Here is a 16,310-nt window from a genome sequence, read left to right as displayed (position 1 = left end):
TCAATTAGGCTATCCCACCATATTAATCATGCCATAAATTATGTTTCCCATCATGTCAGAACATCATTTGTTTTTCCAGACAAGAGCAGAGAGAGACATCTCGATATGGTGGATGTTGCTACGAATGATAACGGCAAGGGTTTCTTTCTTGTTTGGAAAGTGTGTAAAGAAACCGAGCGTGCTTGCTTAAATGTACTGTTCTGGAACAGTGTAGCTTTAATAGAGACGTTCAGTAATGTCTAAACAGTAGAGTCTTTTACTGGCTTAAAGACCCTGGTTCATATCCAGGCAGTCACATATGGCATCAAGCTGTCCCCAGACATCGGGCAATTCAACCGGGGGAAGCAGTTGGCATAGTTTGCTCACGAAACACTCTTTTTGCCAATATGAAGGATTGAATTGGCAAAAGTCTTTCTGTGTAACACCAGATCCAAAAGTCTCCCTCTATGTTTCCCCAAATACAGCCGGTGCTCCCATTGTGATGCGTAACAACTTCATCTGTTGTGCTGTTTGTCTTCACGCAACAATGTCCATCTAAAAAAAGAGAGATGAAAGCGTTTGTAATTTGAAGTTAGATCTAAAGTTTAGTCATCTGTTCAGATTATATTTGGTTTTTAGAGTGATTTGATATCATTTAAAGCTGTGCAAATTCTTCTATCTCTTCAATAAATAAAGGATTTGCAATATTTTAGATCTCTTTACCAACTGTGACAGACATGTTTTCGCAATGATATTAGAAAACGTCACCCGAATCCTCTTTCGTCTGACACTCCACTTCCACCTTGTGTGTGTGGACAGGTTGTGTGTGTGTCAGTCATGTGTTTTCTTCCAACTCCATCTATCTCCCACTGAAAAGCAGGTCTTCCGCCGGGTCTTATCAGCTCTCCTCAGGCTGCGGACTGTGACTCATTCAGGAGGCCCTCATCTGACACATCTGAAGCCCATCGATGTGGCCGTGAATGTTAACTTGTGCAGATTCAACTCCTCTCCATCTCCAACTTATTGCTGCTACAGTCGCCGTGCTCTGAAAAGACTTGTACCTTTCACAGACCTGTGTGTGTGTGTGCGTGTGTGTGCAGGAAAAGGCCGACATGCTGAATTCTGTCTTTCTGTCCTGAACTGAGTTATACAGCTCAGTGTGATCCTACATAGTTAACAGAATCATGGTGTCCAATATGCTGAGTTGACAGAAGGTTGTAGCTCAATGAACTGTGCAGTGGCATAAATCAGGTGAGATTCTGCTCACCAAACATGGTTTATTAACCGCTGGAAGTGTAACCTTTAATCTTTAATGTGTTTTGCTCCCTCTTTTCACCTCATAGATGTCTTTAATACCCTACTCTGCTGCTCTATAGAAGTTATATACGATTTTTAGCCCTACTATGGCTACGGCGGCAGGAGGGCTTTGTGACTTGGATGTAAACATATGTCGACTGATTCTGTCGTTCTTCAGGTGGTGGACTGTCTCACTAAAATATAATGTAACAGTAGTGCAGTAAGAGAAAAGTAAAAAAAAAGAAAAAAAAAAAGGATTCTCTTTTAATGACAGATAAATATGAGAAAATAGTTAATGTGTTTTAATGTAGTATTAATTGTAATTTCCCCTTTAATTTAAAAAAAAAAACTGCACACTAAAATAAATTACATTTTTACATCATAGTCAGGGTCATCCTGAACAGGATTACTTGGAACATATCAGTAAACCTCTGAAGGAAAACATGTTCTCATTTAATCCATGAGAGTTTAAAAATGATGACATATTCAATGTATGACAATATTTGAGCTGACTTTCCCAGTACCTACAGTAATGTGCAGGGAAACTACTTCAAATTTTGTGATGTCATATATTCAACAAGATTTATTAAATGATATGATGTGTAATAAATTATTGCTGTAATGCAAATCTTTCTTCGCTCTGACGCTCCAAGTACCGGTACCGTAACAGCATGAATAAATGCGCATCAAAATCCAAGCGGCCGCTGGCTTAACCGCAGTGTTTCACACATGCTACCTTAGAATGAGCTGTTTATATCTACAAAGGGAGCGGGTTCTCTTCACATGTTGCACCGCCATGTTTCTACAGTAGCCCAGAATGGACAAACTGAATGCTGTTAACTTTTCCTGCTTGGGCCTAAGTCGATCATGTTGCTCGCTGCTGCTGTCGCCGCTGCTCTCTCTCTCTCTCTCGCTTCACCACTCACTTCCCACGTACACACACACGCTACGCATTCTAGTCTTACAACAACTGGCTCTAGAGAGGGACATTCGTGTTTTCGCATCGGCCACTGTAGTTTAGCTTTTCTACACGCTTGGAACACGGGAGAGGCTTCAGTTGGTTGCAATCTGCAAACTCACTGCTAGATACCGCCAGATCTTACACACACATTGCTCTTTTAAATAGCCCTTATTTAAGCCCTTATTAAGTCCTAAAAGTTGTAAAATGAACTAATAGGCGAATCCAGAGTTATTTACCTTCCTCCGTTCATGTGAATGAGCCCGTGCGGCGGGGTTAAAGGAAACGCTAATGCACTTGCTCTATGTGCTCTATGATGCAGAAGCAGTGCGGTCAAGATCTGGGTAATTTTGTACTCGTAATTCAAAGGTTTTTTTGCTTCATGGGCTACTGAGCAACTGAATTAACGGGGCCCCGCCTCCGACGCTGACCTCTTTTTGCCCCGCGACATTATCAGTTATAAATTTGTTTTTCATTGAGAAAATGATGTATCAGCGTGTGAAAATTGTCAATTGCGTGAGTCTCAAGGTCAATGTGTGAGAGCTGGCAGCCCTGCACCATAACCTACTGGCCCTACCAGACAAAGTAAGATTGTAACAGCAACCCCTGAGCGTAATGAAGCCTGAGCAAGGGTGTGTTTTATTTCTTATAAATTCAACTTTTCATTTTCAAATGAAAGATTTTGTTATTTCTGCTTGCAAAAGCACCATATTGTAACTTTGAGAACAGACAGGCTACTCCCTGATGCACAGCAGGGTTTGTTAGCTAAGCGCTTTTGTTTCGGGGTAAAAAGTCAGAAAGATACAGTAGATAAAAGAAAGTAACAGCTCAACAACCACCACAACCTTAAATGTAAAGAAAGAAGACATTGTGAATAAACTAGGGAAATTAAAATCTTTAACCTCAATAAAAATGTTGTCTTTTACTGTGACATATTGTCCAGTATTTACAAAAAAAACTGCCATATTGCCCAGGCCAGCTTACTTCCCAGTTTCTTTTCCTCCTCTTTATCTGTCTCTAGTTGGCGTAGTCCATTGGTATGCAGGGTGAAGCTGTCTGGTGTTTGCAGGGGAAGGATAAAGCGGTAATCAGTGCCAATGAAGCAGCTCTTGTCCCAGAGCACAAATGTGCCAACATCAGCAACAACACCAGACCATGTGTGTCAGCGCGTATGTGTGTGTGTGTGTGTGCATGCGTCTTTGTGTTTATGTGAGAGAAAGGGAGCAGTATCAAAGAGGTCAAACAGAGGTCATTGTCTTGAATGCCTTTCCTCTTGCGCACAGTGCCGGTTGCGCGATATGATCACAGCCATCAAAGCGCAACGGTTGGCTTCCCTATACTCCTTCAGGGTCCCGTCTCAGTCTTCACCACATTAAATTGATTGGGAGGAAGAATTGTTGTTCTCAGACATCCCAGATATGTTGTGCTCACTTGACATAAATCTTATATTTGTGCAAGCTCGGACACACCGGCCTTATTAGCAAGGTTCTGATGCAACTGATGTGAAATTTACTCTAGGTCGGATGACTGTTATAAATATAACATTTGTTATTTTTGTTTGCTTATCATTGGAGAAGCAAGGAATTCTAATAAACAGTACAATACAAATACCTAAAAGTGAGTCACAGAACAAAATATAATAAAAAAATTAAAGCTGCAAGCAGCGATGATCGGGCCCTCGCCCACGCGCGCACGTCGGGGGAACGCGCACGTCGGGGCACGTATATGTCTTCAGGGCAAGACTCTTATAAAACATGTCAAATTTGGGGAAGACTGGACAATGTATAGCCAATTTACAACAACTTCCTGTTTCCTGTAGGGGGCGCTATGACTATCACTCATAATGGCACATATATGTCTTCAGGCCTGGTCCATTATCCAGCTTGTGAAGTTTGGAGCAGATTGGACTATGTAAAGTCAAGTAACAACAGCCTCCTGTTTTTTGGCGAAGAAGCTTTTTCGCCGCCACGCCACGGCAACATGGTTCGATAACTTTTTGATCTTTTGATAACTTTTCATCCCAAAGGTCTTAAGATACTACTGACCAAATTTCAGGTAGATGTGATTAATTTGTGAGGCAGAGTACATCAACGTGTAAAACATGATATTTCCTGTTACCACTAGGTGGCGCTATGACTGTGAGTCAAAATTTGCATATGGATGTTGTCAGACAGGGACCTTTATCAGGCATGAGAAATTTGGAGCATATAGGTTAATGTACGACGAAGTTACAACAACTTCCTGTTTCTTGGCGAAAGGCGCTTTTTCGCCGCCACGCCACGGCAACATAGTTCAATAATTTTTTGATCTTTGAGTAACTTTTCATCCCAAAGGTCTTAAGATACTACTGACCAAATTTGAAGTTGATCGGGTTAAATCTCTAGGAGGAGTTCGTTAAAGTACAGCGCCTGGATATGGTAAAAAAACGCCATAAAATACAATATGGCCGACTTCCGGTTGGGTTTACGGTATACCTCCAAGAGGCTTTTATTTACGTCTCATCATGGTACATATACCTACCAAATTTCATAAATTTAGGTGAAACGTGTCGTCGGGGCTACTCAATAGGGGGCGCTAGCGAGCCAATTTGCCACACCCGAGCACGAAACCCATATCAGATATTTATTTCACGCACGTCTGACACGTGTGCAAAATTTCAAAACGCGTGTAGTATCCCAAGCACCTCATTTTTACCGTCAAAGACATAATAGAATAATAATAATAATCCTTAGAAGAACAATAGGTCCTCGGACCCGACTTTGTCGGTGCTCGGGCCCTAATAATAATTTGCATTAAAGAGTCATATAATCCCTTTTTCCGTTGCAGAAATCTGGAAGGTAAACACTGAATATCTAGTGCCAAAGTGCCAATGAGCACAGTGCTAAACTATCAGTAGACCAGTTAACTGGAATCGCAGCTTCCAGCTGGCAGCTCCCACATGTCAATGTGTGCAAGCAAACCTCACCCAGATAAATAAAGGTTAAAACAATTACCGCTCGGAGATCGGTGGCCTTAACTGTGATTATCTTCCTCCGCTGTTTTAACCAAAGTGCATTCATCATCCTGTCCTCTAAGCACATTAGCACATTAGCTATGTTTCCCCCTCCCTAATTTATGTTATCTCTGTCAATAAAGTTGTTTGATTTGAACTGTTAACTGAATGTCTGGCTGAGCGCAAAAGTGTTGACTGAGGGGACTGTTCCAGATGGCGGATGATAGACACGTTCCTGGTGTGATGCTTAAATCTATTGTTTCTCTATTTATGCTCCTTTCCATTTCCATCCATCTGTAAGCGCTGTAAGTGCTTATCCTATTCAGGGTCGCAGGGGGTTAGAGCCAATCCCAGCTGACATTGGGCGAAGGCGGGGTACTCCCTGGACAGATCTGTTACAATTCTAATCCAGTCCCCTCCATCCTCCGTTTGTAATCACACTCACAGCTCAATGAAGCTCCCTTCTTTAAGGTGTAGGGTATAAATACAGCGGCCACTTTGCGACAAACTTCCCTCCCTCCGGCAAGGAAACTATAAATAAATATCAGAATCAGAAATACTTTATTGATCTCTGGGGGGAAATTGGGTTGCTTTTACAGTTTCATTCTTGAATATAAATATATAACATAGAGAATTAATAAGAACATATAAATAAGAAATATGTAAATTATTATTATAGGCCTACTAAAATATATAACAGTGCAAATATTAATGATGAAAAATGGGATCTATGATTAAGTGTGTAAAATTGTGAGACTAAATAAATAAGAATATTAGTTTAAATGTACAATATAAATAAATGCAGTTTTAATGCCAGAATAAACCAGAGTATTTCACATCTTGAAGATTATTATAGCTGCTAATATAGGTAAAAGAAATATAAATAAACAAATATATGTTGTATATAGGCTATATTTTGGATATACTGTATATAACACTTTGCAATCAAATGAACATGCCTACCGTTTTCTGTACCAGACAAAGGTATATTTGATCCTAAATACAATGGAACCTTTAAGTTAAGTAAATGTCTATTTTAGTTTGAGAAGTTCAGTGTTTTGTTTGTACTGGTAGATGTATTAAACTTACATTTTTGTATGGAGTGTGTCTCATGACACAAAACGGCGTTGCACGTCATCAATAAGGGCAGCTGGTTAAGTCTGCAACGATGCAGGCTCGCTGTTGGAGGGTTTTATAACCCACTTCCACTCCCCGCTAATTGGTTTGGGATAGCACTTAATATGGCGGACCCTCCACGCGAACAGAGTGGAAGTGGGTAGCGTGAGTGTGTAGGGGCTGGATTGGAAGTCGGCCTTAAAGACAGACAACCATTCACGCTCACTTTCACACCTACGGGCAATTTAAAGTCAACAATTAACCTAACTTGCATGTGTTTTCACTGTGGGAGGAAGAGAAAAGCTTACAGCACTTGGTATGCCCAAGTGGTCTCCCATCCAAGCACTGACCAGACCAACCCTGCTTAGCTTCCAAGATCAGACAAGATCAGGTGTGTTCAGGGTGATATGGCTCAAAGCCTCCTTCCTATTTCTACCTTATTAGTTAGAGCCGAGGGGTCATATGTGAGGAATCGTGGACAGGAGAGAAAGAGTTCACACCGGAACACATGAAGAATTGATTGACTTAAAATTGTCATAATCTGCCCTGCTCCTAGATTTTTCCTTGCTTCATGTCATTTCATTCATTCATGTTTCCTGTTTTATTTTGTTAATCACCTCTCATTTCCTTTGAGATCTCTTCACTTCCTGCCCACCTGGTCCCCTTCCTCATTAGTCACTCACCACTTCCTTGTTGTTGCATCATTTGTTTGGAGTTTTGCTGCTTGTTTGCCTGACTGCTATTTCCTGGCTGCCTTTTGGACCCCATGCCTGTAAGTTTCTTTTTTGTTACTTAATTCTTTGAATTGTTCCTGCAAACTAATCATCTCTATCTGTTTTTGGGTGCTTCTCCTGCTACCTGCATTCCAAATCATGACAAAAATATGGCTGTTTGTGATAGTGAATAATCAAAAGAGGAAACTGTGTTTGGTCTGGTCAGTGAATTTATGGTTGCAAATGCATTTTATCTGATATGATTCAATATAGTTAGTCCAGACAGTATGAGCTAATGTCTGCGACAGGGCCTGGTTTTTAGGCATTTAATTTCTGACCACTTGTACTCTTGACTGGAACAGTCAGTGTGCATTTGTTTGATGTTTCTCAGGACTCTCTAACAGCTTAATTTCCCCTCTCATAGTGTTTCCTAGACTTTCAACAATCTCACCCACTGCTGGAAATATGAAAATTGCACGGAAGCAAAAATAAACACAGGATAGAGCAACATTTATACTGTGAAATGAAAATACAACCAAGTTAGAACTGAAAGTGTCTCTGTGTAAATTTAACCAATTTCCACAGAATTGACTTATTTCTGTGGTGTAGCTGTAGCAAAAAAAAGCCCACATGCATCATCCAGGATGTTGTTTCAAATGCAAGAGCTCTGAATAATATCATGATCAACTAAATTACACAGTAAAAAACCCTCAATCACAGATTCAAATGAGTGTTAATGTGTAAATTGCTCCAAAGGGTCAAAGGTTTGAGTCGGCAAGTCTTTTCGAGAGTAACACAGGAATTAACATTCATGAATTTAAATCACAAATTGGGCTTTTATTGTCAAAAGGTGGATGATACTAGGGGCCTCTCATTTAGTGATGGCGTGCAGCCAGGATTTTAGTGAAGTGTCTTTATTGCATGCACAAACAAGCTGTGTTCTCGCAGTTTTTTTAAATTTTTTTATTGCCTTGCCCTGAATGTAGCTGTTAGGACACGCACAGCGGGGGGGGGTGTCGGTTATTAACGGGCACCACAGTGCAATTTTGGTGTCAAGCATTTGTGTATTTTGCGCTTCCCACCTGCTCAGAACATGCCCGAGGTGCCCAGCACATGGCCGACGGTTTATACAATAAGCCCTGTGGTTTATGCTATTATCATGGATTTATCAGGAAATGTGCACATGAGGAGGCTTTATTAAAAAAAGCATGCAAAACCATCCTATGGATGAAATATCAGTCATCCCGTATAGGCATCGTGAATGGCTTGTGGTTGTCCCGATCTCACTCATGGTCACTGCTTCTGTGTTTGCCTTTTCACTAAAGTGTTCCCTGCAATGCCACAGTTCTCCTTGGACCACCGCAACCGAGGAAAGCAAAAAGCGTTATCTCCCGCCAAGTTAATTTAATTTAAGGTGGCGTGTATTTACTTGTGCCGATTCGGCACCTCCTGCACAAGGACATCGAATCCCCTTGGGAGAAGCTTTTGTGGCAGCTGTGCTGAAGACTGTTCTCATCAGGAAATGCAGAGTGCACAGCTTTCTGCAGAGAGGAGTAAAGGCGGTGATGATAAGATTGGTCATGACTGATGCCAGCCGCTCCCCAGCTTACTGATAACGTATTTCCCCCCAAATTCCAACCCCCTTTGCAAGCCCTGCTGCAGTTGTACGCCTCTGGACTGAAACTACAAAGTAAGTTTGCCACAGCTTGATTCTTATAAAAACAAATCTTAAAGACTGTATTGTGTTTTCTATTAATTGCCACTGCAAATATTCAACCGTCTGAGTTGTTTCCAGCTCGCAACAACAGGTTTGACCTCGGAGGTCTGGCTTCAAAAAGGTTTCTCTCAGAGTGTGCCCATGTATTCGCATATGTTTTCCCTGCTTTTGACTGTGACTGTATGAGTGTGTGTTTGTCTGTGTAGATTCAGCATGTGACTGCCTGCTGTGTGGCCTGGTCCCTTGTCTGACATGCCAGCCTAATCTGCTATTAAACAGCCTTCCAGACCTTTGCCTCCAACAATGACTGCCTAGCCCTGATTAGTGTGTGTGCGTGTGAAAGGAGAAGTGGGAGACAATAAGGCTTGATGTAGGGGGTTCAAATCAGGGGCAAGGTAGAACAGTCTTGTTATGGATTGCAGGGCCCATAGACTGTACACATACACACACACACACACACACATATTGTGTGTGCACATGTTCATACCCACTCATGCTTGCACACAGATTAATGAGAAGCAGAGTTGTGTTGGGGAATTACCTATATTTCACTGTGGTAAAGTTGCGACGGTTACGATGCAATCTCTTCCCTAGAGCCCCCTAGTGGCTCAGTAATGTGTCAGGAGGCACACACTAATAAAAGCTCTCTTTCACAGCTACAAAGGCAGTAAATTTAGGAGCCAGACTTGTGTTGGCTCATGGGGCCTTCAATCTTCATCATGCACAGTTGTTCCACTCATGTTTATTTATGCAATTTCCTGCATCCAAGCAATTTTTATAACAATTTTTCTTGCATTTTTGCTTTTATTTGACAGAGTGGAAATGGGAGGCGAGAGAGAAATGACATGGAACAAAGGGCATAAGGCTTGAATCGAACCCGGGACGTTACGGTAAAGTCCTGTACTATTTCACTTGCATTTTAAAGGGGACATATCATGCTCGTGTTCAGGTTCATACTTGTAATTTATGTTTCTACTAGAACATGTTTACATGCTTTAATGTTCAAAAAACACATTATTTTTCTCATACTGTCTGTGTGAATATACCTGTATTCAGCCTCCGTCTGAAATGCTGCATTTTAGCTCCTGTCTCTTTAAGAACCCCTCAGTCTGCTCTGATTGCTTGCGAGAAAATTATGGTGGATCTTTGCAAAGGTAGTTCTCAAGCTGTGGCTGGTATATTCCACTGAGCCTGCATGTGACATAGGAAGGGGAGCCATGAATCACATGTTTTCTAATCTACTGTAGGCAGCCCACATGAAACTGACTGGGTTGTCTTATTCCGAAGTGTGTGGGTTGGTAGGCACTCCAGATATCCAAATGTATGTGCACAAGCACTGAAGAAGTGAGTTTTTCATGTCCATCTATAGCATTAGCTGAACGAAAATACAGGTTTTCTTTCACAACATGTATTATGATAGCAAACACAAAACCTTCTACTTGAAAACTTGGATCCAATCTACAAAAGGAAATGAAAAGGAAGCATTGTGTAGGACGAGTGATGAGGTTGCTTTTGCATTAGATGATTGGCATCAGCTGCTTCATTCATGCTTCACCTTTCAGTGATGACTATTAATGTCCGATCATATTCATACAGAGGAACTGTATGGCCATTAAAAACCTTCTCTCTAACTATTGTCCCCATTAGGGTCCACACCACCAGAGTGTCACGGTGAAGTTACTCCCTGTTGGGATTTAGTTGGCAAGTCTGCTGTCAGTTAGCAATGTCAATGGACAAGTATACGTGGTTTATTAAAAAAAAAACATATTTGTGTAATTGCCTCCTGTTTTATATCTGTTGGCAAAACATTTCTCTTTTGTGTTTTTTTTACTCTGACAGAGATGATTAAATAAAAGTGGATGGTGTAACACAGCTAATAAGCTTCGATGGCTTCCTCCGTTTGACTGAATTTTTTTAATTAGTGTTGAGTTCACCAAATAGAATACGATGTAATAGATTCATGTGTATTTACTTCCCTCCATGAGCAAATACACTGATTGCGGTGATTCCTTTGCCATGAATTGATTTTGACGCCTTAAATGCTGGTGTAACTGAGCCTTTCTCTCTGCTGACATGCTGTTTTTTTCTGCTGCAGCTTCGTCCACCACCCCAACATTGTCCTTATGTGCTAAATTTTTGTTATTTCTTGGCACAAGTGTCTCTGGCTGAGTTGTGTTTTACTAGTCCAATTTGAATAGCAAAGTGCTGACCAGAAGCCAACCAATTGTGGTTGTTAACCATTTGTAGAGATGCTTAAAGGTCACCTATTATGCAAAATGCACTGTTCCATGTCTTTTAAACATCAATATATGTCCCCAGTGTGTCTACAGGCCACCATAGTATCATAAAAGACCATCCTCTCTCCTTTTCTTCTGCTCCATCTGTCCAAAAATGGGTCTGAAAAAACACTGAGCAGCACTTCCTTACTTTGGTGACGTCGGTAACGATTCTCAGGCCATATAAGGGTTTCCTGGTGGAACGTTAGAACAACGGAGAGCCTCCAGCTAGGTGACCCCGCCCACAGAGTGGCCTTCTCGCTTCCGCCTCGTAACTATAAGCAAAGTATGCTCCTACTTCTGTTAGTCTGAAAGAACCAGCAGAAAAGGCTTCATGTACTCCCATCATCTAAATATAACACGTTCTTTCACAAAGGCTTTATGTAATTACACTGTTTCAACAGGTGATATGAAAAATGTATTTTATGCCATGCATGTAGAAGGGTACAGGCTGTAAATAATGACTGTAAGCAACACAACACATTTCTGTTTCACAGTCCGAAATTAAGGTTCATGTTTTCATTCTACTTCTGTCTCATTTTTCCTAACCTCGAGGACAGCATAAGTAAAAATTGGCTCATCTTACCCCACTCTCCCCTACTATTTAGTATACCAGAAACAGATTTAGCTTATCCCAATACATAGTATGTCGAATGCAGTATGCCAAGGATGTCCTACTACATCCGGTCGCATTTTGCAGCATGCAAGCCAGCATGCTTTTCTGACTATTCTCATCCACAATCCTCTGTGCAGCAGATATATGAGCCAAATTTCAAGGCGTGATGTTATGACATCAATTGTATGCATACTGCATACTGCATACTGCATACAACAGTACGTACTTTGTAAGGGGAGCTGCAGTATGTACTAAAAGTAAAAAGAAAAAGTATGTGATTCGGACCGTAGCCATGGTCCCTCATCTTCCAATCCCACAAGAATTGGAGTGTGTGTAAACATCAACATTTTGCACAAAGGGGCGGATGCCTTGGTGATGGAACGAGGGTTTGCTCGTGCTATCCAGCAGCAGAGGGCACTCTTCTTGGGCAGCAGAGACAGGAGGAGCGCTTCAGTGCCCTTTAATGCTGCTTAGCGGGTTCGCATTGCCAGTGTTCTCTGTGGGAGGGTTTCGTTAGTTCTGCTTCGGCTCAGACACAAACTCCGAACACTTAAGCTCATCCTCAGATAATGACTCTGTTCGCATCCTCTTTTGCATTGTCTTTGGTCCTTTCTTCTCCCTCTCACCCGCAGAACAAACAAACAACACAGACCACAACTACCCCCCGAGGAGAGCTCTCTCCTCAGTTAACCTCCGGAGGCTTTACCTCATTATCCCTCTCACGCTTTTTAAACGCTCGTAACAGCACAAACTCTTATGTTTATTCATAAATTTGGCATTCACAGATACCAAATATCCCTCCTTAAACACACCACAAAGACTTTGGTTCGATTATAGCTGGTATTTTGTTTCTGCGATTTTTGCTTTATAAGTTCTTCATCTTTTGTCTTTGGTGTATGTTTTCCACACAAAGAGGAAGATAACAAAATTACTGTAATACAAATTAGGGGTCATCCATAGTCGGTTTGCAAAATAATGAAATAAAACAAAAAGAAAATGTTAAACTTCAAGATTTGAGAGGACGTTCAGTTTGTGTTGCATAATGAGCTACGAGGAGCCACCAATGCAATTAGTGCAGCTGCTCTTTTGAGTTAGACTGCATTTTTGCTAATTAGAAAGTCAAAGAATGAACCAGACAGAATCTCCTAAAAGGACCTTATCTGTACAGCCACAGACGGGAAGACAACATTTCTTTTAATATCATTTCTAAAACCTCACGAACTGAGGTTGCAGCTCCCTTCTGGTCACAAACCACATATCCTCCAATGTATTCTGTGTATGCAATGGAGATTCCATCCTGTACCTTACTGAAATAACCAAAATGTCAGATAACATGTCAAAAGAGGAAGAATGAGAATATTTCTGAGGAAATCCCTTTTCTATAACCTGTTCTACAACTTCAAGAGAAGGTCTTGGGTATATCCTATGAAATGTTAAGCCCTAATGCCTAGTACAATGTAGGCCAAGTAAAATAAAGTTGTTTTTTTTAAAAGCATTTTAACACTTTATTTTTAAAGGAGCAGTGTGTAGGATCTGGCGGTATCTAGTGGTTGCAGATTGCAACCAGCTGAAGCCTCTCCCATGTGCCAAGCATGTAGAAGAACTACAGTGGCCGACGTGAAAACGCAAATGGCCCTCTGTAGAGCCAGTTGTTGTAAGAGTAGAGTAGGTCATTTGGAGCACAGCCAGTGCTTAGAGTGTGTGTGTGTGAATGAGGAAAGTGAGTCGTGAAGCTTTCACCCAGGAGACTGGTGTTTATACCCCGTGTGAAACCAGAAGCCAACGTTGTTTTTTTTGTGGCGTAACTTCCGTACCCAAGTTACGCCACTTCCCCAGTTATTTTAAGCCAAACCACAATCTTTTCCTAAACCTTTTTGCCTAAACCTAACCCTAACCAAGTTGTTTCCTGTGAAGACGGAAGTTTATTTTGAAAAGACTGTATGCATGTAACGAGTGGAAATTGACTTGTGTTGCTGGACATTGGTAGGAAAACGAAAAAGTAGAAATAACTTTTTCTGTAAGATATCATACGAACCTTGAGTGGATCGGGCAGTATATACAGCGTGCTTATATTCATATTGATATTTACATGTAAAAAGAAAAACAAACTGTATAAACTGTAAAAATGTAAAATATACAGATACAGTGAAGCTCGGTGGAAGTTGCTAATACACATCCAGCAGATCGGGTACAACGTTGGCATTCATTTGGAGTCTTGTGTCCAATATTCACTCTCCTTTAAGCTCTGATTTTGATCTCCACCAACTCCTGAGGGTAATATCTGGCTCTTTAGCTACTAAATGCTCCACAATGTTCACTAGCTAGTTGTCTATCTGCTGTTGTCTCTTTTTTTAGAGCCATTTTACTAAACAGCTGTCGCTGGAAAGGTAACTTTGAGAGTGAACCAAAACAGTACATTTTCAAGTCGTAACAACAAAGCAAAGAGCTGAAAGACCGTAAAAGAGATTTTTTTTTGTACAAGAAATATAATAGTGGATAAAAGCAGACAATCACTGGTGGTAGCAATGACCACAAAAGCAGTGAAATCCTCCGCCTTTTTTTAGAGTAAAATGTCAACTTGTACATCCTACAACCTTCATGCCCAAAATTATTCAAAATGACTGTGGCTACACCTCACAGCGAGTGGCGAAGGTTGTGAAATGTAGAGCAGAGAGCTGGGGGTGAAAACGGCTGCTCAGTCAGTTGGAGGTCAGACGTCGACTGCCTGAATAGATTATTTTATTCCAGACACAGGTAGAGCGGGAGAGTCCCTCTTCCCACTCTCCCCTGGGCTTCACGTAGCCTGTTATAATGCTGAAGGCTAAATGCGGACACACATGAACACATTCGTAGAAGCACACATTCACGCACACATCGCTCAGAGCCTCATTTGATTTCCCAAGTCGTCCTCTAGCTTTACAGTATCTGTGCATGTGTGACTGTAATATGTTTCCTTGTGTGATTCCCTCTCCTCCACCTCATGCCCTTGGCCAGCGTCTCTTTCTCATTCTCCTTTCCTCACCTCATCCCACCCATGGGTACTCCAACTCTCCTCACTGACTCTTTATTTTTCTCTTTTTCTATCCCCTTAACCTTTTTCTCTTTGCATCCTCCTTTTTTACATAAACTATTTCACGCATCTCCTTCTCCTTTTCTTTCTCTTTCTGCCCGCTTCCTGCTTGTGAATGCTTTCTCGCCCCTTACTGACATTTCTAGTCAGTAATCTCAGGATATACCGTGTGCTTTGAATCTAAAAAGGCCTGCTATTTTCTGCAGCCTGGCTCTTGCAGTATCTTTCTTTCTCCACCAGCTTCTCATGTCCGTTTCCTACCCCGCCCATTTCTGCTTTCTCTGAATATACTTTAAAAAAAAAATTCACTGGCAATGTCATGCAGTATCCTTCAATTTCTCTTATACTTTTTCTTTTTCCTTCATTTCTCCCCCCCTCCAATCCCTCCTCCTCTCTCTCACTTCTCACTGTGTGAAGGAGCCTTTGTTAAATGTGTGAAAGGAGCAGAGGGAGAACTTGGCAGAATAAGAATTCAATCAGTGAATGCCACCAAATAAGCACAAAAGGTGAATGCCGGCTTACCCAGACAATAAAGCCATGAGCGTCCTGAAAGACAGCAGCATCTTTTTCAAAATATCTCTATAGTTTGCGGTGATGGTGTTATGCACAGTCATTGTGAAAACATTAGCCATCCTGGTACACAAACAGCAGGCATTTGGAATTAACCTTTTTCATGTGAGTTGTGAACAGTATCTGCTCAGCCTAAGGTTAACCCAATATCTGTGGGGAAAAGTTTTCGCTGCGGTAAACAAAATATTAAAATACGGTATTGTTGTCCTCATTCTCTCCGACGGCTACAGCTTGTTGTCATAAGCTGGGATGTTTGCTTGCAAAGAAAAGAGCAGTTTAAAGGAATAATAATAAAAAGTAATAATAAGATAAGGTAATACAAAACCACCCCCAAACAATTTAAGTATTTTTGGGCACTTTTTACAATCCAGTGATTACATGGTCGCTGTCTTTTAACCCCAAAATATTAATTTGAAGAGATTGCGACAACAAATTCAAATAATTTTGGACAATGGTAACAATATTGTTGCAGGTTCAGGGCACAGAAAAACCACCTCAATTGAATGGTGAGCTAGAATAACCAGCTTGAGAACACACTAAGAGAAGAACTACTGTACTCCTCACCTCCTATGACTGCAGTACAATAGATGCATTTGGTTGACCTGCAATTATGGCTAATAATATTTGAAAAGAGTCATTTTCCATCATTATTTCTGATGTCACGTCAGTCCTGAGTGCTTATATCTTTCATATGTAGGAAGGAAGTACTCCACACAGTACTCTAACTCCTACAGCATGACACATCCTGGCTTAAAGCACCCAGCAAATCCAGCCTGTGGAGCGTTCACCGTTGTCAAAAAGAAAAAGGTGCAAAAAATATTTTTTTGTTTTCATGTCAAAATTTTATCTTGTTGTTGGGTAAGAGTTGTGTTTCTACTCTCCTGACCACAGGGCAAAGGCAACAAAAGTCACTTTTTTATGTTTTGTTTGATTGAGCACATCCACATAAACACTGCTGTAACTGGCCACTGTTGGCAGTTACAAAGCCACACTTAAAGGAGCAACCG

The 16,310-nt window shown here is 41.1% G+C and overlaps 1 long non-coding RNA gene and 1 pseudogene across 4 annotated transcripts in view; one reads left to right on the top strand and one right to left on the bottom strand.

Moving 5' to 3' along the window:
• Window positions 1-6,642: 6,642 nt before the first annotated feature.
• LOC119477615 lies at window positions 6,643-6,760 on the bottom strand (annotated as a pseudogene).
• Window positions 6,761-6,994: 234 nt separating this feature from the next.
• LOC119477513 overlaps window positions 6,995-16,310 on the top strand; it is an 88,824-nt gene continuing 79,508 nt past the window's right edge. The window contains exons 1-4 of one of the 4 annotated variants that reach the window (XR_005204246.1): window positions 7,024-7,113; window positions 8,978-9,099; window positions 9,587-9,661; window positions 10,419-10,631. This is a non-coding gene — a long non-coding RNA (uncharacterized LOC119477513). Of the gene's footprint in view, window positions 7,114-8,977; window positions 9,100-9,586; window positions 9,662-10,418; window positions 10,632-16,310 lie in introns of those variants that run through there. The other 3 variants (XR_005204247.1, XR_005204249.1, XR_005204248.1) reach the window with 3 other exon arrangements.

The sequence above is a fragment of the Sebastes umbrosus genome, chromosome 18 (assembly GCF_015220745.1).
Source record: "Sebastes umbrosus isolate fSebUmb1 chromosome 18, fSebUmb1.pri, whole genome shotgun sequence".
NCBI lineage: Eukaryota > Metazoa > Chordata > Actinopteri > Perciformes > Sebastidae > Sebastes > Sebastes umbrosus.
The sequence above is the reverse complement of the archived record's forward strand: the minus strand, read 5'-3'. Positions and strand labels throughout refer to the sequence as shown.